Source organism: Panicum virgatum, chromosome 9N (genome assembly GCF_016808335.1).
Source record: "Panicum virgatum strain AP13 chromosome 9N, P.virgatum_v5, whole genome shotgun sequence".
NCBI lineage: Eukaryota > Viridiplantae > Streptophyta > Magnoliopsida > Poales > Poaceae > Panicum > Panicum virgatum.
In genome coordinates, this window is record NC_053153.1 from 50723432 (window position 1) to 50746095 (window position 22664).

The window sequence follows — 22664 nt, forward strand, 5'->3', positions numbered from 1 at the left end:
CCAAAAGAGATATTCTAGGTTCGTCCTCACAAAAAAAAACTCTAGATTCGTCCAAATTTGATGTTTTAACTTGATAGAATAATGTACAGATTTTTTTAGTTCATTAGCCCTAAAATAGTTGAGTTTAGCTTCTTGGCCTCTTTTCAATTGAACTTTCCTATCTGGCCTCAAATCGAAGATCGTTTTGGTTCTTGGCTCTTCCGTTAGTTTGACAAGGTAACTGTGTTAAAAGCAACATGAAATGACTCTTTTACCCCTAGCACCAAATGAAGCACAACAACCTACATAAAGTCAAACAGTATTTTAGGGCTGCATATTATCAATAATCTACCAAAAAAGTTATAATTTTATTTTAAAGCATGAAACTATTATTTTAATATAGATTTGCGCATGACATCACACGGACAATTTGATATGCATAGAAATCCACAATTGCAATCTAAGTGCACACATGCACAATGATTTGCAATCAATGAAGGATATGAAATTATTACTTTCATATATATTTGCATATGACATCGCACTGATCATTTAAATTGCATATAAATCCAAAATTGCAATTGAACTACGCACGTACAAGAGATGTCTAAGTTCACAAATAAGTTCACATTAACCAAGTCAAACCAACATGCAGTACATGATATCAAATATGAGAACGTGCATATCTAAGATTAAAGGCTAAGTCTTCTCTCGCTTCTTGTACTCATTGCAGGGCTAGGTGGTTATATTTTGTTGCTTCTAGTACTCATGGACAAGGTATCAAGTGGCACCGGTGAAGTGTTAACATCGCTCCTTAGCGCATTGCCCTTTCTTTTTCTTTGTGGACCTTCTCTATAACCTTATTTGTAATATCCTTGATGGAAGCGGTTTCCGGCTGATTTGAGCCACTTCTTGACCTACAAAATGTTTTTCAGCAACAAATGTTGTTAGTGTAATATGCAATAGTCAAATGGAAAATGTCCAGTTTTAGGAAAGAAAAATATCGTTTGGAGAGTCAAGAGATTTCTTTTATTTCCCCTTAGTATTACTTGACCCACCCCTGGCAATGGTATATACATTCCCTATATTCAGCCCCTGGAAATACTTCACCCACCCCTGCCATCACAGCATGTCCTGCATCATTGCATATGGCTAAGCCCCTACATGATCCAATGGCCTCTCTAAGCTGAATGAGAAACCAAATCCAATTGTCATTAGTTTCTAATTCAAAAACTCCAAAGCAAATAGGATACAAGCAAATACAACCCTTCGACCATGTCATTGTGGTCATCGTTGCTGTCAATCACCTGCGAAGCCTGACCAGCAGCTACCTCGATTGTTTGGACAGGCTCGGCACCATCGCTCACGACGCCCTAGTCGTGGACCTGGCTCGAACAGCTAGGCCCGCGACGCCCTTATACTGGCGGCCTGCACCAAGCCCTGCGGCCCTTTGCCCAACGTGTCCAACAACCAGGTTCGCGCGGCTGGCTCGCGGCCTCATGGGGATGAGGAAGACCTGGATTCGATGAGCCCTTCGTGGTTCGCACCTCCACCGCCAGGGTAGAAGAGGAGTGCTCGCGGGGTTAGCCGCCACCCGAATGAGCGAGCAACACTCGGGGGCTGCGTGCGCAAAAAGATAAGTGGGGGTGGTGTGGTCTTTTTACTCGTTTTGGCTCGAAGGGTTAACGATAGCTGTGGACGAACCTAATGGAAATATCAAGAACCTAAATGATTTTCGATTTCGAATCAGATAACAAAGTTCAATTGAAAAGGGCCAAAAAAACTAAGCTTACCATTTTTTTTAAGTGTATCGAACCAATTTACTCTAATGCTATCGCGAAATGATTTGAGGAGGCGACCGTCGCCCGTGGCCGTGGGATGAGGGGGTGATACGAGCACGTGGGCCCCCGGGCTCTCCAATCAGCGTGCCGCTAATTCTGGGTGGGCCTGCCTGAAAGAAGATCCAGCCAGGAGCCGAGCGGGAGGCCACCAACGCATGCCTGGCACGCGCAGGCCCCGCAACGAGAATTTGGTGTAGCAACGACAGTTGCGACTTGGACGCCAAAGCAGAGCATTCAAATCGTGATGCCGTCAACGTTTTTCAGCCAACTTGGCCAAAAGTTTATGCTTGCTTTCATCATTTCTTGCACGGCTCAGGGTATCGTCAAAAGCGACACTTCTTTCGTAGGGAAAACTAACTAGTTCAAGAAATACTACTCCCTCTGATAACTCAGTGTAGTATGTACCCAGCACCCCCTCTTATTTTCTTTTTTTTTAAAAAAAAAACTGCATCCCTGTATCTGAGCTGTGATGGATCCCGCGCTGCCTGACTGTTGCATTGTGGCCCTGTTTAGCCCAGCGCAAAAAATTTTAGTGTTGGAATCTTACTAATTTGAAGTACTAAATGAAGTCTATTTACAAAAAATTTTGCACAGATAGGTTGTAAATCGCGAGACGAATCTAATGATACTAATTAATCTATGGTTAATTAATAATTAGCGAATGATTACTGTAGCATCACTGTTGCAAATCATGTATTAATTAGTCTCATTAAATTCGTCTCGCGATTTACAACCCATCTATATAAAAAGTTTTATAAATAAACTTTATTTAGTATTCTATGTATAGATCGAAATATTCAATGTGATGGTTTTTTTGTTTACGGAGTTTATGGGTGGGAAAAGCCTGTGTCATCCGATCGGTCTGGTGCGGTTTCCCATCACCATCCGCCGCAGGAGTGCCCTCTCACTGCGATCTGTGTGGGTGGTCCTCCCATGCACGGCCGGCCTGCCCACCCAAGCCCACCATTGCCTGCTGCCAACCTGGTCCTGGTCGAGCTGACCTTTGGATGTCAGCAGAAGCCCGCCGTCAAATACCAGTGGCCTTTCGCACTTGGTGTGTTTAGTTCAGTTTGGATTTTGAATTTTGGGATTTTAAAAGGAAATCTTTCAACATTTGAAGTATTAAATGTTTAGCTTTACTGTAGCAATTTATTGTCTAATCACGTCCTAATTAGGCCATTAGATTCGTCTCGCGATTTACAATCCATTTGTGTAATGCGATTTATTTTTCGACTATATTTAATACACCATGCAGACGATTTACAAAAATTTTAGATTTTGAGATTTTAGATCTAAACACAGCCTTGTTTGCCCTCCCAGACTTTTTTTTGCCCGTGCCCTTCAAAAGGGTTTTTCGACTCAGAGCATTTCCAGAAAAACTCATACTTAATACCTACTTAAAAATAAAAGTTGAACATGAAAAAAATATACTCCAATAAAAATCCTACTTCAGACCCTACTTTAGAAAGGCCTCTACTCCCCCCCCCCCCCCCCCCACCCAGCCCCTTCTCCCACAGACCTGAGGGGCCCCTACTCTGCCCTATCGAGGCGCGCTGATCAGGACCGCGGCGTCAAAGGCACCGGCTGCTCTTTGGCGGCCTCGTTGTCGATGACCCCGGACGTCGAGTCGTCGGTGGTCTTGCTTGCGGCGTGGGAGGTGGAGGTAGGGGTCCAAGACTAGGCGCCGGAGCCCTCGACGCCGACCTTGGAGGCGTGCAGGCTGCGGGAACCGCGTGAGGAGGAGGCGGCCTCGCCCGTGGCGGAGCCCACGACATTGACAATGGAGAGGACTGCGTGTGCCGGGCTTCGGGCGTGGGGCGAAGGGTTGCTGGCCACGACTGTGTCTGGAAGCCAGGATCCAGTGGTTGCGGAGCCCACAACGCCGACGTTGGAGGGCAGCAGGCTGCAGGCGCCAGCCGAGTGCCCGGCGGTTCCACGGAAGCCTGAGCTCGGTCGAGGCCTCGAGGGAGATGCCCGTCAATTCGAGCCCTTCCCTAAAGAACCAGCCAAAAAGAAGATGCATGAGGGAGAGGGAGAGAGATACAGAGAAACATATACATCAGGGGAGGGAGAGAGACACGATCACTATTCGCCTACACGGCCGTTTACACCGGTTACACGGCATATAAACGCTACTCGATGGGTAGCCGTGTAGGCCGATTAGCCAGGTAAAGCCGCATAAAACTGTTTTGACCATTTAAAAGACCGTTTAAACGCCCGTGTATTCCGACTATTTGTTAAACGGTGGGTGACCGACCATTCACCGTTTAGGCTAATATTGGACACGACAGAGATGCGAGAGAGCGGAGAGATGGTTTGCAAATTATTGAGTAAAATGGATGTCAACTCTTGTGTATTGATGAACAGTGTAGAGTATTTATACAAAGGGAACAAGCAGTTGCCTGTTGCGAAGGGGCCAAAGGCCCGAAGGGGTCAGATGCCCAAAAGGTGTCTGTTGGCACCAAAGGATGCCTATTGCTATTTCTACCGTACAAGGGTCATTGCCATTAATCCTAATTGATCACTATTAATTAATCCTAATTAATTCTAATACTCCCCTTGATCAATTGTCTTCTTGTTGGCAGTTATTGTCTTGAAGCTTTAGAAAACCCTGTGGGAAAAAAACCAAAGTGTTTTGATATACCAGGTAAAACTCCTCAAAACCCAGTGGGAACATAAGGAGAAACGCCATGATATATATAACTCCCAATGTTCATATACTCTTTAGGTAATTCTAAAGACATAGTCTAAAACAATTTGATCTGAGATCAATATGTCATATATTATCCTTGAAAAAACCTTTGTGAGGAAAAATAAATATTATGACAATTACCATGTGTTAACATTACCTCATTAAAAACTTTATGTGAGAAAACTCTCTAGAAGTAAAACTCATATAAAGAAAAGAGTGTAATGTGATGCTTATGTAGATTATATCTCAATGAGATTCTCCCCCTGATTCTTGCAAATCTCTAAGCCTTCTCATACCAATGCCCTCAATGCATTTACAAAATGCAGTGTATGGTAGAGACTTTGTGAATAAATCTGCTAGATTAACACAAGATTTAGTTTGCAAGATTTCGATCTCTCCATTCTTTTGGAGTTCATGGGGGTAGAACAGCTTAGGGATAATATGCTTAGTCATATTACTCTTAATATAACCTGACTCCATTTGAGTAACACATGCTGAATTATCCTCAAAGATAATTGTGGGTGTATTAATCGCACCAATACCACATGACTGTATTATATGGTTTATCATTCTGCGGAGCCATACGCATTCGCGTGATGCCTCGTATAAAGCTATTAACTCAGAATGATTGGTGGGTGTAGATAGTCTGCTTTGTAGACTTCCAAGATATTGTTGTACCACCTTGTAAGTATACAAAGCCAGTTTGTGATCTGCCATTGTGGGGATCTGATAAATAACTAGCATCTGTATACGTGCTTCATTAATATCGGTTTCATTGCCAATGATATTTAGATCATCAACGTATACCGATATGATACAAAATCCTGTTGATGATTTTTTAATGAAGACGCATGGACAGTTATCATTATTTGTGTATCCCTTCAACTTAAGGAATTCACTTAACCGATTGTACCATATTCGACCTGACTGCTTTAAGCCATATAACGACTTTTGCAATTTAATGCAATACATGTTGCGATTTGCCTTGGGATTCGGTATGCTAATTCCATCAGGAACTTTCATGTATATATCCGAATCTAATGACCCATATAAGTATGCGATCACGACGTCCATCAACTGCATAGATAGACGATTTTGTACTGCCAGAGATATTAAGTATCGGAACGTTATTCCGCTCATTACCAGGGAGTAATTTTCGTTGAAATCAATGTCAGGTCTTTGCGTAAAACCTTGTGCCACTAGCCTTGCTTTATATCTCACCACTTCATTGTTTTCATTCCTTTTACAAACGAAACCCCATTTGTATCCCACAGGAAGGATACCAGGAGGTGTTGGCATTACTGCCGAAAATACCTTCCTTTTATTAAGCGAGGCGATCTCTGTTTCAATTGCAATCTTCCATTTATCCCAGTCCGAGCGCTTCTTGCACTCAGTCATAGACTTAGGATCTGAATCAATTTCAAGGATATTTGCAATTTGCTTAGAGAAGTAACAGTCGACTATTATAGACTTACGGTCATAAGACTCTCCAGTCTCAATGAAATTTATAGCTATTTCATTTACCCTTAAAGATTCATCATGACTTCCCGATCCGATGTTCCAGTCTCAGTGTTTATGCGCATATCTGAGCTGGGGTGTGGATTATAAATATCCACAGGACATACAATGTCCTCTAGGTGTCTTTCAACCAAAGGTTGAGTTGCATTTCCAGTCTTCTTTTGATTGTTTGCAATAGCATCCTGCTTCATGGAAGTGCTTCTCCCCCTCTTTTTGCCAAGTTGGGGATGAGTGGTTTTATTAGGTACCTCCACTCTTTCGGGCACGTTACTTGTAGGATGGAGAGACTTTGTGACACCTTTATAATCTGTAAAAGCGTCTAGCAGATTATTTGCAATATTTTACAAATCAATAATTCTCTGAACCTGTTGTTCAGCTTTTGTAGTATGTGGATCAGAAAATTGGATGCCTTTTGCATTCCAATCTATTTCCTGGCATTCCTTTTGGTACAATTCTCCCCCTAATGCCGGGAAATGATCCTCATTAAAAATACAATTAGCGAATCGGGCAGTAAATAGATCCCATGTCATAGGTTCTAAGTACTTTATGATTGATGGAGATGAATATCCGATATAGATCCCCAATTTCCTGTGGGGGCCTATGGATGTTCGTTGAGGTGGTGAGATGGGTACTATACAGCGCACCCAAATTTATGCAAATGGGAAATACTTGGTGGATTCCCACGTACTAACTGCAATGGGGAGGTTTCATGATATGCGGTTGGTCGTAGTTGGATTAGGTCAGCAGCGTGCAGAACTGCGTGACCCCAACATGACGAAGGCAATTTGCATTTCATCAACATAGGTCTTGCAATGAGCTTGATTCTTTTAATCAATGATTCAGCCAAACCATTTTGAGTATGTACGTATGGGACTGAATGCTGAACCTGAATTCCCAATGCCATACAATAATCATCGAAAACACGGGAGGAGAATTCGGCAGCATTGTCCATACGAATTGACTTAATTCGATGTTCCGGATAATAGGCTTTCAACTTGATAAGTTGAGCCATTATTTTGGCAAAAGCATGGTTGCGTGTCGACAGAAGAGACACGTGAGACCAACGCATAGATGCGTCTATCAATACCATGAAATACCTGAACCGCCCTGATAATGGTTGGATTGGACCACAAATATCTCTTTGACTTCTTTCAAGGAATTTTAGTGGTTCAGCTCGAATTTTAAGATATGATGGTCTTAAAATTAATTTCCCTGTTGCACAAGCAGTGCAACCAAAATCTTTATATTGGGGAAATTTTATATTTTCCATATCATGACCTATGGAATTCCCAATAATTTTTCGCATCATCCCTATTCCATGGTGCCCAAGTCGATCATGCCAGTTTCGGAATGTATCGATATTGTGAAAAATTATCTTATAAGCAACATGAGCAATGGGCTTTATGTATGTAAAGTACAATCCGGTTTGGAGTGAAGAAAACTTCTCACAGATTTGTTTGCCGAATCTCGTGAGTTCAGTTAAGAGAAGAAATTCCCCTTTGTTATCCTGATGTGTTTCCACATGAAAACCATTCTTATGGATATCTCTATAACTTAGAAGGGTACAAGTCGAATCGGGATACAACAAAGCATCCTCCATCGTTATCTATGTACCCATAGGGAGAGTAATAGTAGCTCGACCTGAACCAACTATTAACGCATCTTGACCAGCAATGGTCATAATATTTCTTTCTCTTTTCTCAAAGAGTCTGGAAATATTTTATCTCTCTAAGTATAGAATTTGTGGTACATGAGTCCACAAGACATAATTCTTCCTCCTTTAGATTGTTATCAACAGACATCTATATGTAAAACAGATGTAATTTAAATATACAAGTGTAACATATAGAGAGAACATATAATATATTATATATCAAATAGCATATTATGATACAATAATATATATGCGACTTTGTACAGATAGACAACAAAACTAACAAGTTTGTTCAATGTTAAACAATATGAATCAAAACAACTATACAACTTAGATTATTACGACAAATATTCAATCTGATATCAATTCCAGACTGAGATTACTCCAAATCTACAAATATGCCTCCAGAACTAAAGTCTATGAGTATATTGTCCGTGGTTGGAAGATCGTCTTCCATATTAAGAGACTTGTTGTTTCCTTGTTGGTGGGCCTGCTCGGAACAACTCTCCTTTGGGGTAGCCTCAGATGTAAGATTGAAGTGTATTTCATATCTTTTATCTCCTGCTTGCTTACCCTCCTTTAAAGACTTTTGGTATAATGCAAACAAATGCTTTGGTGCGCGGCAATCCTTAGCAAAATGCGAGAAATCACCACATCTGTGACACTTATTGTCTTTCTTGGATCTCGCATTGTCTCTTTTCCACTTGTGTGTTGTGTTTGCGTTGACCAGAGGTGTTCTTTGGAGCGGATCCATTGAACTTTTTATTCTTAGCCTTCTTCTGTACATTGTGAACCTCAAGCAAAGGCGCCGAACCAACAGGGCGCTTATGATGATTCTTCATAGGAAATTCATCATATTTTTCTACTTGAGACAATGTATGAATAAGCTTCGAATAAACCTCGAAATTTTTAGCCCTATATTGCTTTTGCAATACTCGATCAGATGGAAGCATAGTAGAGAGTATCTTCTCTATCTTATCTGCATCCATTGGCTCTTTCTCGCAAAACTTCAATTTAGAGCAAATTTTGTGAACAGCGTGATTGTAGTTTGCCATAGATTTAAAATATTGGAGACGTAAATGATTCCATTCATGATTAGCCTCAGGCCAAATGAGTTTCTTTTGCTGTTCATATCTCTCTTTAAGAGACTTCCATAATTCATGAGGATTTTCAATCATAATTTATTCGGCTTTCAAATCTTTATGAATATAAAAACGTAGTAAAGCCAAAGCAGTATAGATTTGCTTGTCTTGCACAACAACCCCATCTTGGGGTTCCTGAATTGTAGCCAAAAGACCACGAGATCCAAGCGATATCTTGATATCAGAAGCCCATGTAGGGTAATTACTACCATCTAATGCGAGTTCATTGAACTCCTTAGTGGCCATGATCCTACGTGGACAACCATGGATTAGCTAATTTACCTTATGGTAAATTTAACATGACAATGTTGTAATATATAGGTAAAAGAACTATATCCTATCATAGTTTTGGAATACTATAGATTTAGACCAAAACAACAAATCATAAATGTTGGGGAAAAAATGGTAATCGTTGCTAAGATTTAAACCATTCACTACTATCCAAAACCTTGATTTTGGTTAAAACACGTTGTAGGTAATCATCAAGTTTTGGAAAAACAAGATGTAGATCTCTCAGTAATGGGTGATTGAATCACTGCTAAGGCACGGTCTCTAGGCAGAATAATTCATACATGAATTAAACGCAGCCAATGCCTTAGTCTCCATTGCCTTGTGTTCATTAACCAAAATAAACAAGATATATTGTATGTAAATTATGATCCTAGTGTAATTATACAATTTCTAGGATAACCTTGTTAGATATTATCTAAATAGCTTGCTAATGTAGCATGTATATGGTGCAAAAGTGGTTGTGGGAGCACCAACATACCCTATTCTATGATATAATTGCAATTGTAATTATGACTTAGTGCAAAAATAAGGGGGATTGAATGCACTAATATATTCCAGAAAAATATAACAAAATCACAAATGTAACATGTGTATGGTGCAAAATTAAAGAAAATTAATTGCACAAACAATACATACAATCATAGAATATTCAATTGCAATGTATATATAAACTAAATTCAAACCACAAATATATACAAAGATAATTACATCAATTCAGAGCAACAACATACTATACAATTAAGAGAATTGTTCTCACAAGAAAATGAATTAGCTAAAACATATGCTAATTTAAACTAGAAATGTTGGAATTAGAAATAATTAAAAAATAAAAAATAAAAACGAGAAGGGCAGGCGCTTGGGCCGGCCAAGCAGGCGCGCATCCCAGCCTGGCCCAAGTCACCGGCGGCCTTTATAATGGGGTGGCCGCCGCCTCCGCCCGGTTGCCGGACCGCCTCTGGCGGCCAGTCGCCGTCCTGCCGCCGCCGCTGATTGCTGCCTCTTCTCCCTCCCCCCATCCTCTCACGGTTGGCACAAGCGAGCACCGGCCATGGAGGCCGGCCGGCGAGGCGCTCCGCCCATTCCTGGCAAGCCAGGAGTGACGGATCTGCCCCTACCGGCCCCTTCTAGGGCTTCAGCGGTGGGGGCGCCTCCCCTACGGCCAGGAAGGAGATGAAGCCGTCCCCGAGGGCGGCATCATTCGGGAGCCGAAGCTGATTCGGGCAGCCGTCGACCGCCTCATCGGCGTAGGAGTGCCCGGATGCCGGAGTCGTCGGAGGAATCGCGACGTTGAGGTCGTAGGCAAATCCCGGCGGCCACGCATCCGCTCCGGTGTCGCGGTTGAGGACTGAAGGGGCATCACGGAGTGCAGCCATGAGTCCACCACCTCCGTTCTAGTGCCGAGCGACGGCCGGCTGAACTGGTGGCGGCCGCGTCAACAACGGCATCGGCAGCGCGGATGGGTGAGGCGTTGGCGGCCTCTGCAACGACGACGGCGGGGCTCCCAGGCGCCTGATGAACATGGCAGCACCATGCATTGGGCAGGCGCCTGGAGCGAACTGCAGCGACGGTGAACTCGGCGACGATCGATAGCCGCCGGAGTTCGTGCGCACTCCATTGAAACGGCGAAGCGGCGCACGACGGTCGTTGATGTCGTGGAGTGCACTGCGGACGGCGCTCTGCAGCATGAAGCGTGGAGGACGACCAGGGGCGTTGCTGCGGGCGATGGCCGACTCGACGGCGTCGGTGATGGTGTCAACCATCGCGTTCATGGAGGGAGTAGTGGGGTTCGCCATCGTTGGTTACCTTGCAGAAGTCTGGCGAGATCTCCGACGAGGTCTCCGGTGAGTACTTCGGCGAGTCTCACGAACTTGTTCTGGCGAGTCCCTTCCCTCCCGTCCTTCTCTCTGCCTATAGCGTCAGCGGGTGGACAGAGCAAGTTGCGAGCGTGATAACGTGTTGAGTAAAATGGATGTCAACTCTTGTGTATTGATGAACAGTGTAGAGTATTTATTTATACAAATGGAACAGGCAGTTGCCTATTGCGAAGGGGCCAAAGGCCCAAAGGGGTCAGATGCCCAAAAGGTGTCTGTTGGCACCAAAGGATGCCTATTGCTATGTCTACCATATAAGTGTCATTAGCAGTTGCTAATGACACCATTAATTCTAATTGATGACTATTAATTAGTCCTAATTAATTCTAACACAAAGGATGTGCAGGGAAGGGGAAAAAATGAAAGGGTAAAAATAGATGAGAACTTGTTGGAAGGGTTCCACATGTCATTGCAGAGTAGGGGCTGAAATTTGAGGATCGCTGGAGTTGAGAATAAAAATTATAGCTCCCAAAACTAGGAAGAACCAATACTCAATAAAGTAGGAATAAAAAATAGAGATTATTGCTGGAGATGCTACGATGGAGCCTGATTTGACCAGGAGGTGCACATGTTCGGTTCGTCAGAGTTTCTCATATGTTTTGGATATGATACAAACTCGTACACTAAACTAGATTCAGTGGGCTCCTCCAGGGGCGGCTCGGGCGGAACCCCCGCGCGCCGCTGTCTCCCACAAGACCGGCCACCCCGTCTCGCCGCCGCTCGAGCGGCCACCGGAAGTCCAGTCGGCCGCGAGGAAGGCGGCGGCGGGGCTCTAACTCCCCCCTCCTCGCCCTCTCTTGGCGGCTGCCGTCCGTGGTGGCGGCGACGGCCTTCTCCCGGCGGCTTGCGGCCGGTCCGCTTCGGAACAACCGGATCCGCGCCCCCCGCTCACCGGATCTTGCGGGCACTGCATCTGTGCTCTGGCGGGCGTCGTTGTGGCGCGTCTCTGGTGTGACCGGCGGCTGCGTGCGGGCCAAGCTGGCAACGGCCGGCTCGTCCTTCCGGTGGTGACGTCTTGACGCAGGGGTCGGCGTGGGCAGCGGCGGCTGGATAGCTTCGTCCCGGCGCGGCAAGATGGGATGGCACGACAACGGCGCTGCCCTCGATGCATGTTCCGGGCTGGGAGCGCGCAGTGGCTGGGTCTGGATGCTCTGGGCGAAAGTCCTGGCCGTCAATCATGCTGACGGCGATGGCGGTGGCGCCTTTGGGCGTCGCTCTCCCCGTTGGGGGCGTCATCTTTGAGCTTCACCCACCATTGTTTGGGGTTCTCTGGGCGAAAGCCCGGTCCAGTAGCTGGATAGACAACGGCGGTTCATTTGCGTTGTGAGCTTCTTGAAGGCGTTGTTCCTTGAGACCAAACCAGCCTGGGTGTCGGCAGCCGAGGGTGGTGTGGCTACGTGCAGGAGGGTGAGCTTCAAGGGGGTCGACAAGCTCACGTTTTTGGCATCTCGCAGTTATGGTGACGACCAGGGGTTGCTTCATGCTTGTGGTTTAGCTGCATACAGCGGACTACGGCGGCTGGTGCTGCTTAGCGGTTGTCAATTCGGCGTGGCACAATGTCTGATGGCGGCGCTTGCGGCAACGACTACGTGGGACAACTAGGCTTGCAGCGGATTGCGGCGGGTGGCTCAGCTGTGCTGTAGTTATTTCGGCAGGGTTCATCGTCGAAAGATGGCGCAAGCGACAACTTTGGTTTGCTGCCATGGCGGCGGAAGCTATGCGCGTGTGCAGTGCAACGAGTTGCTGTCGACTGACAGGGCGCGGTTCGGCTGTTTGATGGAGATCTTGGAAACAGGGCAATATTGTTCATCTTCCTAACGACAATTCATTATATGGATCCGTGATATGTCATTATATGGATCCATGATATGGAGTACTGAGGCGGATGTGGCGAGGCCCCCGCGTATGGTGTCTTCGGCTTGGCGACGAGAGGTGGCGTCCGACGGCGGCGAGGCGAGGCGAGGCCCCTGTGGCAGAACCGCCTAAATTATCCCGGCTCAAGTGCGTAAACCATCACCATAAAGGCAACATTAGCTTAAACGCACTTCAAACGGAACAATTTTTGGTCTGTCGGGTAACGTCCCGATACAACCACCGATTCTCGGATCGAACAAGCATACCCCGCACGAAGGCGAGTTCAGAGATATTACAACCACAATTTTACAACACAGGTATATTAAAGATTACAAACCAGTTCAAAAGATTATTACAAAACCAACTTAAATAAAACAGTTATACAAAACATAAGGGTAGAATCAGAGTTTAAACAGCGGAAGATAAAACACGACGGCTACAACACGTCGCAAAAAGGATACCAGGCTAGCCCAAGCATGGTATCACTCGTCATAGTCATTGCCGGCTGAAGACGTATCCCACTCTACGGACCAGCCAGGAGGCAACGAGCAAGGATAGGTCAAGCTAGCGATCTGATCCTCAAAACTCATACCTGAAAAAGGGTTTCAACAGCAAGGCTGAGTATTCTAATACTCAGCAAGACTTAACCGACAACGGGTATAAGTAGCCCACCTTAGCTAGACTATGCAAGGCTTTGTAAGGCTCTGGTTTTCCTTTGCTGAAAAGCAATAAAGAGTAGGTCCTTACTTTCAAGTTTTAGCTTCAAGATTCTAGTTGATTAACCATTCTATGTAAGCATCTACTATCCAATCATGGTGGAACTCCTAAGCAAACAACAAGATTAATAAGAATATTATTGCTCTTATTACTCTGTGTGGCAGATCAATTAAGCAGTCTCATTTCATCGTGAGAGGCGGACGATTCTGAATCGAAATTCAATCTTGCAAGGACAACCTAACACACACGTCTGGAACACCGTCGGGTCATTCCCAAACAACCGTTGACCTTTCTTTCCGGCTTGTGGATAGGGTCACTCTCCCTGACTACAGGGCTCCAAGGCCGAACCTTGTCCCTTGAAGTCGTAGTGTTGCGCAACATAATAATAAAACCTATCCCTACTGATAGAGTGAAAAGTATATCCACTCCCCGGTCCAATCGGCTACTAGGCTTGCCGCGTACCATATTTACGGCATGTGGCTAGTACTTTCAAAAACTTAACCGGCACTACCACACACCGCGACCTTAGCAAGTTCATTAACACAGACGGGGTCTCACATAAGGTCATGATATCGAACACAACCCCGTCCGTCGTCCTTATATTGATAACAGAAAGTAAACAGGCAATTCCTATAAAGTTCGCGAGTGACAGGCAATCACTCGACTTTTACCGGTCCTATAAGCTTAGCAATTATTCGAACTCAAGTCTAGTGTTCAGTACATAGGTTCCTAGAATCATGCATCTAGAGTTTCAATTCAACTCCTATGAACTGTAAATGCACAAGTAAAATAATACAGTAAATGATATTAATTTGAAATATAGGTTATGTCCGGGGCTTGCCTTCTCGGTAGTTGCTAACTATTTCAGCCCTAGGCTCTTCCGAACTTTGGTCCGGGGCTTCAGTTAGTTCCGCAGTGTTTACTTGAGCTTCGAGATCACCTCCGTCAGATTCCGGGATCAACTCGTACGTCCCGTCCGATAAGGCAGTCGTGTCTATATGCAATGCAAGAACAACATTATAAACAAACATGGGCAATCGTTTATAGAGTAGTTAAATAACAAATTTAACTACACAAGGCATCATGATCAACAGCACCAAAGAAGTTAACTAACTTCATAAAATGAGTGGTGGTGATTTCCTATACGATTAAATCATGGTTTGTAAATAAAACAACAACTCAGAGTACAAATAGTAATAAATTCTACCAAAATTATACTAAATAGAACATGAACATACTAAGCTACCCTGCAAAACTCATGCCAAGAAATGTAGCCATTTAATCACAACAAATCATTTATTCAGACAACACCTAGAACAATCTTGAATTATACAGGTCAAACTAAAGCAAAGTAGAAGCTCAAAATTTAACAGAAGGTTGACACAGTAAATAAAAAGCTAATGTGAATTTTTCATGATTTTATTTACAGAGAAATAATTATGAGAAAATAAACAAAACAGACATCAGTTTAGCAAGATTAAATTTTAGCCCCTGATCTAGCCATGAACTAAGGCTCAAACTTCTCGGACAAGCTAATATACTCCAGAAGAACACTCAGGAATATTTTCACGATTTATTAAGAACAGAAACTATTTACCATGATTAAAGTCTACTAAACAAAGATTAAATCAAATAAATAGCTACACAAGAGAACTGATCATAAAATTTTTATAGCAAAGCTAGTGTTACATGAGTAAACTACCACCAAAATTTTATAGCAATATCAGCTTTCAACCATCAGATAAGAAAAAGATTAAATAACTAGTATTTATAAACCTAGTAACACAAATCAAAATCTACAGCAAAAACTTGCAACTAAAGCCTAACCTATTATGGTTCTACTGCATAGAGATCTTCAAGAGGATTCCAAAACATCAAGATTTTCTATTTTAGGAATTTTCTATGAATTGATATTGAATTTCAAAGATCACTGAAAACCATTGCAAACAAGTCCCTAAGGCACTATTGCAATGAGTCTTGGGCTATGCATAAAACCCCCCGGGTTGTCTTGAATTTGAACCCGAGATCCCTGGCCGTGGGAAAAAGGAACAGAGGGAGGATGGCCGGCCTTTACCGGTGCCTCGGCTCACCGGCGGCGAGGTCTGGGTTGGGGGAAACGAAGAAGAGGCCGAGACGAACCCAAAGGTGGTCTTTTTTGGGCTCGGGGTGGTCGGATTGGGGGTTCCCCACGGCGAGGTGCGGCGGCGGCTTGGGTAACTCGCCGGCGACCGTTCTGCGGCGGCGGATTGGGGTGGGGAAGATGCCTGGGAGATGCGCAGTACTCGTGTGGTGCTAATGGCGGGGTCTGTGGGGGCGGATCGGGTCTGAAATGGTGGGTCCGCGGCGGCGGCTTGCTTGCCGGCGTTCAAGTAGATGGCGGCGGCGCTCTGGTGGCGATTGGGAGGAGAAACCGGGCCTAGGAGCTTCAGTGGAGCAAGGCGAAGCTCGTGGTGCCTCGGGTTTGAGCCAGGTGAGGGTGGAAGGGGGTCGGCGGCGGCCGAGCGGAGCTCGCCGGCAACCACGGAGGGGGCAGCAGCGTTCTGGGGCTTTCGGAGCAGCGAGCAGGCAAAGGAGTGGGGGAAAAGAAGGTTGCGGTGCTCTGGGTTCTCAAGCGCGCGCGAATTGGTGGTCTGGGGTACTGCAGCGGGCTCGCCACCGCGGCGTTGAGGTGGCGGCGGCACGGCGGCTTTGGAAGCGGCGAGGGTGCGTGGCACGGCCTGGGAGCACCAGCGCGAGGAAGGAGGGCGGTGGGGCGGCTCCGGGGCGACGCGTAGGTGCCAGCGCGAAGCAAAGGCGAAGTCGGAGTTGGCCTGCGGCCGGTCCAGCGCGGCGGCGGGCGGCGTGGCGCTGTCGGCGGGAAACAGAGGAGCAGGCAAGCTAAGGGAGAAGACAGGGACCTAAACACAATTTCCAAAAATTTTAGGGACCAAACTGTAAAGCCTTGATAACTATTAATCTAGGGCTCAAATGAAAAGGTGCCCAACATGAAAGTTGTTCAGTTTTTCAAGATCTACAACATTGATGTTGAGCAAAAATTTATTTGATCAAAGATTCAAGAGCTAAATTTGAAAACATAGAAGGGAATTTGAATTTAAAGGAAACTTGACTTTTTCAATGAAATTTCACTTCAAACTTGGGCTGATTTGAAAAGTTTCCTGCCAAGCAATAAATGCACTGAATTTTTGCAAAAGCACCCTCCACAAAAGCTATAAATGCATACTCTATTCAATTAAACTACAAAAAGGACCTTGCATAAAATCATAATTACACATATAACCTTTATATTTACAAAAAGATCTTTTTTTCAAGCAATTCAAGCACATGATGCATGATTTGGTTCTAATTACCCTAAATTGGCTATTTAAAACTCTGGGCCGTTACAGCCCCCGCGCATTGTGTTTTCGCGGTGGCGACTGCGAGACAGCCAGCAAGAGTTTCGGATTCGATGGTTCCACTCCGTTGGACGGTGGACACCGTTGCAGTGGTACTACAGCGTCGGGTCCTGCATGGCGGTGGCCTGCTCAGTGTAGGGCTGTCGGTTTCCCTTGTTTTCCCTATCGGCGTTGGATCGTGCCTTGGCGGCGACCTCATGTGCTTGAGTAGGTTACTTGCCGCACCGACTTGGCTTGTTCGGCCAGGTCTGCCTAGTGGAGTGGTCTTGACCGCGTTCTCTAACTGGTTGGGGCCTCTTGAGGTAGTTTCGAGTTCTCCCCGTGTTGATGTCCCAATCCAACAGGATGAGCTGAGTAGTTGTGTTTCCGTGTTGACGTCCCAATCCAACTGGGCGAGTCTTTTTTTCCGTTCCTTTTTGTTTTTCTGGCTATGGTCTCCCAGAACCGTAGTCTTGTATTTTTTTTCTCTGCTATATCAATGAAACTCGCACTATCTTGTGCGGTTCGTTCAAAAACTAGATTCAATGGTACTTCCACACGGCATTGTTAATTTGTCATATACCTAACAATACTTCTTTTGCCCCCTTTACCTACCTCTCGCCATCAGACGAAAAGGCACGGCAGAGCTGACGCCGCTCTCATTTTTCTTAATGTAACACTAGAAGTTACCAAAGCTACACATTTTCAAGTCGCCCCGACGACGAGACGAATCTTGCGACCCTGGCCACTTGCATTTTAGTTTTTGGCTTGGTACTAGTACTTCTAATTGTTCTTACACGTCAACAACAACGAAGTATGTGTAGTAGCTTCATCAACTTGTTGGGATGTTTATATGGTAATTATGTGCTTATGTGAACGTCCGTGTATGTAACATGTTAAAAAATCATGCTATGCTGGCTTGGCTGGCAGTAACCAAGCAGAGCGTCAATGGCGCCAAGGTCGTCGTGGATGGAGGCTTCTGATTGCTTCTCGTGCTGCTTGTTGTTGAGTTTAGCTAGAGGCTATGGTCGCGATAGAAGAGCTCATGTCGATGACCCCAATCCGACTGAGCAGAGTTTTCTGATGAGACTCGTGTCGATGTCCTAATCCGACCGGGCGTAGTAGCCCAACGCTGAGCTGTGGCGCTGGTTGTGGTGGCTTGTGTCGATGTTCCAATCCGACCAGCCAAAGTTGGGAGTGTTCCGGTTGGTGTCCCAATCTAATAGACTGTTGTTTAGTTGTAGGTTTGTAGTTGTAGTTGTTTGATTTTTTGTCTCGGTTTACCGACCGCCGAATCAGGATCTTTCAAAGAAAAAAAATTGTTCGTCCCTTGGCACTGGATAGTCAAGGTGGGCATTCGGTTCGGTTTTTTAAGAAACTCGATTCCTAAAAAATAGGAACAGATCGGTTTCAAGAAATTTGAGGAATCGAGGATATCAATTCTCGGTTATTTCGATTCAGTTTCGATTCTAACCGAACTAACCAAAATTTCTTAGCAGAAACTAAGATAACAAGTAAATATACATGTTCTATACCACATTCAAACAATACTTCTTCTATTTTAGAGAATAATAATTAAGAAAGAAACAATCGATATAGTAGGAGAAATACATAGCAATTGATATATGGCACATCATATATAAACTAAATATACTCTTACAAATGCAAGGTTTTATGTAATTCGGTTCTTTTCGTTAACCGAGAGTAGGAATCGAATTTTTTTGGTTATTTCGCTTCCATGGTTTCTGGAATCAAACAAGAAACCGATTTTTTCGATTTCGATTATTTTAATTTCAGTTTCAATCATTTTGGTCCGGTTTTGGTTCTCAGTAAATTATGGGCATCCTGACTGGATAGATTGGAGCACGTGGCTTGACAAGCCCGATTACGATTAGAGATCGGCTGCAATGGATGGATGTGTGCAATAGGGCCCGATCCATGCAATTTGCTCGAGGCCCAAAATACCCGAGCTTGCCCGGAAGGTCCAACCACTGGGTGGGTCCCACGTACCGGAATGCCGCCACCGCCGTCCGCCGACCGGTCCCGAGCTCCCAGGGCCCCACGCGTCAGTCAGACGTGCCGCCATTCGGTTCGGGCGCTATGCATTTCGAATCGAAAAACTCAAAACCCTCCCTCTTCTTCCTCTTGGCTCGCCCGCCGAACCCAACGTTCCCCAACCTGATCCCAACCGCCGCGCCCCGCCGTCTAGGGTTTCGGCCCGAGCCCTCCCTCCCCATGGCGAAGGTTAAGCGGTCGACGCCCGCGACCGCGCCCGCGCCCGCGCCCGCGGCCAAGGCCAAGAGGTCGGCGTCCGCGGGGGCGGCGGATACGGCCGCGGAGGTCCCCGCGGCGGGGGCGTCGCCGCCGGTTTTGATCGAAATCCCGTCGTCCCCCGACATCTCCGCGGGGGTAAGCCCCACGTGGGGCAGCGGCTCCAAGAAGAAGGGGCGGAAGAGGGCGGCGCCGCTCGTCCTCGACGACGAGATCGAAATGTGGACCCCGCAACAGAAGCGGCGAATCGACGAGGAATGCCAGATTCTCTCCGAGGATCCCCTCGCAGCCACCACCAAGCTGGGCCCCTCCCCCGCCGCCGCCAATGACGAAATCGCGGTCGTCGCCGAACGGGGCAAGGTACGCGCGAGACAGGACTCCAGACACGGCCTCTGTTTTTCGTTTTTGTTTGGGTGGTAGCGCGGGGCGAGGCGTCGATGTGAAATGTGCGATCTTTCGGATGTGCTTTTGAAAGGGCGAGCCGTCCATCTGAAATGTGCGGTCTTGTGATATTGCAGGTGGCGTGCAGAGATTACCCACATCCGAGGTCTGCTTGCGCCAAGAACCCATTTAGCACTACGCCTCATGAGCGTCACTGTGACAAGGTACTGCCAGTCCAACTGTCCAAGCCTACCACGCCTTGCTCCGCTGCTCGTGATATTTTACAGATTGGCTAGGCTTATTGTGCACATTGTTCATTAAGTCTGGGGATGAAAATGAAGCTTTTTTATTTGGTAATTGGTATAATACTATGACATGCAAATTAGTTGCTAAAGTGGCAAAGTAAAACATACATTTACGATTTTCATGTCTATAAAAGTTGGCTGCAAGACCTTGCTATTCCATCTTCTCATCAAAAGGCACCCATTTATCATGTTCATTTATCTCATTGCACCGTGTTCACTTTATTTAACTATTTGGATTCCAATAGGCATAAACTCGTTTGAAAATTGTTGCCTGTTACTGGATGCTCCACAATTTACAGTTGCATTACCACTAAGGCTGATCACTTATCAGAATGCCACAAAATAGTGTTCACGCAATCACACTACGTAGCAGTCCCTGATGCTACATCATTGTCCGTGAGTGCTTTTGAAGGCTCCTGGCAAGCACTGTTGTGTTTCGAACAAGAATAAATGAAATGCTATGCGGTCACTAAGATCTAACGATTTTTACAATATTATACTTGAATTTAGCGGTAGTTGCTGACAGCATAGGTGTACTGTGTGCATGCTTGCATTATTCATTTAAGTTCAAGGTACGAAAATGAAGCCATTTGCATATCTTTGCTTGTCACAAGTTTGATGGGTCTTGTGAGCAGTAGCAAGCACTGTTAGAGTTGCATTACTGCCATCACATATCAGATTTGGCTGATATCGTGCTCATCTTGTTTGCAGTGTTTCTGCTGTGTGTGATATCGCTGCCCCATGTCTGTCCTGGAAGGGTCGTGAAGGGCACTGCCACGCTTCAGATAAGGACAAGAAGTGGAAGACTAAAAGATTGATGATGAAACAGGCAATGCGATTGGCCTAGTTAAATTGATCCTGACTCTAGGTCTGGCAATTTGCATTTTGCAAGCGTTCCGCAGCTTGTTCTGATAGGAAAGTTATTTTGCAGCAACTTGTACAGAGGGTTAGTACCCGGGATAGATCCCATTCCCATCTCAAATGCTTGGTGCATCTGTGTGCTGCCTATGACAAACTGAATGAAAGGTGTAGAGCATCTCCAAGAGTCTTTCTAAATTTCACTCTCTAACTTATCATTTGGAGAGCCTTCTCCTGTTCTCCATAAAAATTACTTTCTATATGTTTTTACTCTCTAATAACTTTTCTATATCTTGTGCACACTTTTGAAAGCTATATTCGTTATCTATCTTTGGCTAGCAAGAAATGCGGAATGAAGGATGGCTATATTTGAATAACCATTTAGAGAAGCTGTTGGAGGGTATTTTCCATCAAAATCTCTATTTCTATCAATGAAGAAAAATATAGTCTCTTGGAGTTGCTCTAATATAAGCAAAACATCAACACAATAGCATCAATCTTGTGTTAAATCAAATTCCATCATCTATGCACCTCCTGGTTTCTGAGTTGTTCCCTTCAATTGCCCGTAATTGTTCAAGATACCGCAGTGCCCATAATTGTTTTAAGTGGCTTGCATTTATGAGTATCTGTGCGCCCCTTGGTTTCTCACGTGAGGCTCCTCGTTGCCTGGTATGCCACTTCGAATTCTGCAACCTGTTTTCATTGGAGAGATAAATCAGTTTTGCTGCCCTCTGCTTATATAAACGAGCATGTTCTGTGGTTCTCTTCCCATCGAGGTGGACACGGGCAAGGCATTGGCGGGGAAAAAAATGGTGAAGATAGTAGATGTTGAAGAACAGCCTGATGTTAGAAGTGATGACGACGACTGCGTAGAGATAGACCCTGCGGAGTTCGCGAAGAAGCTGAATCTGAAGGAAACTGATGATGTGATTCTTGTTGCCGCAAAAGGGAAGGTTAGCCCTTTCTAATCCCTTGTTCCTTTTTCTTCAACGTTAAATCTACCCTGGAGGTTAAAAGTTTATAGAACAATTATTCTTAAAAGTTTGTACAACAATGATTCTTTCTGCTTAGTCGTAGGCATCCCTTTGGAGTAGACAATTGCTTTGATTTGTTATCTTTCTAGCTCCTTGGGAAATTTTATAACTGATGTCCAAGGAATTTTTTGCTCTCTGAAAGACTGTAAAGTCATCTGTGATTCAATCACAAACTGCAACAGCATCTCTCCTGTCATGACCTGTAGATCGTTAAAGTTGAAGTGGATCAACCGGAGAGCTTCGCGAAAGCGTTGAGTAAACATGTTGCTGCTGGTGATTGCATCGACAACCCCTACAAGATCGACGAAAATGAAATGAGTCTCCTTAATGTCGAGATTGATGTGGACAGGTTTGTGATTGACAAGCCTTCTGCCAAACTCCATGGCGATAATAAGAACGACTGCTAATTTTTCCGGGGAGACAAAGGTGAGATCGGGTACGACGATGTCAACATGGTTCCTGGCAAGCTAGTGGTGAAGCTCGAACCTGACAGCATCGGTGTCGAAGTCATTGCTGACAAACCGTTGGTGAAGCGCGAACCTGTTGGCGACAATGCCGTCGAAGATGCTGAAGAAGATTCATATGACCACTGCCTTGAGATGTCCCATAAGAGAAGGATATTTGACGAGGAAGATGACGAGGACGTCGTTGTAGTCTGAGAATAGGTTTCGGCCGTCCGTGAGCCGTGAGCGTTTGATCTCTTGCATGAATCTACCAAGTCCGCACAGTGTATTCAGTATTAAGCATGCCCCCAATGTGAACAACCGATGCGTTAAACTATCTAATGTTCTTCGAATTAATACCATGCACGATTATCACTTCTTGTAATCGTTTGATCTTCCATGATTGCATCGCAAATACACGGCATACTTAAACCTTTAACGT

At 45.1% G+C, this 22664-nt stretch overlaps 1 pseudogene; it reads left to right on the top strand.

Moving 5' to 3' along the window:
• Positions 1–19074: 19074 nt before the first annotated feature.
• LOC120687773 lies at positions 19075–21062 on the top strand (annotated as a pseudogene).
• The last annotated feature ends 1602 nt before the right edge of the window (positions 21063–22664 follow it).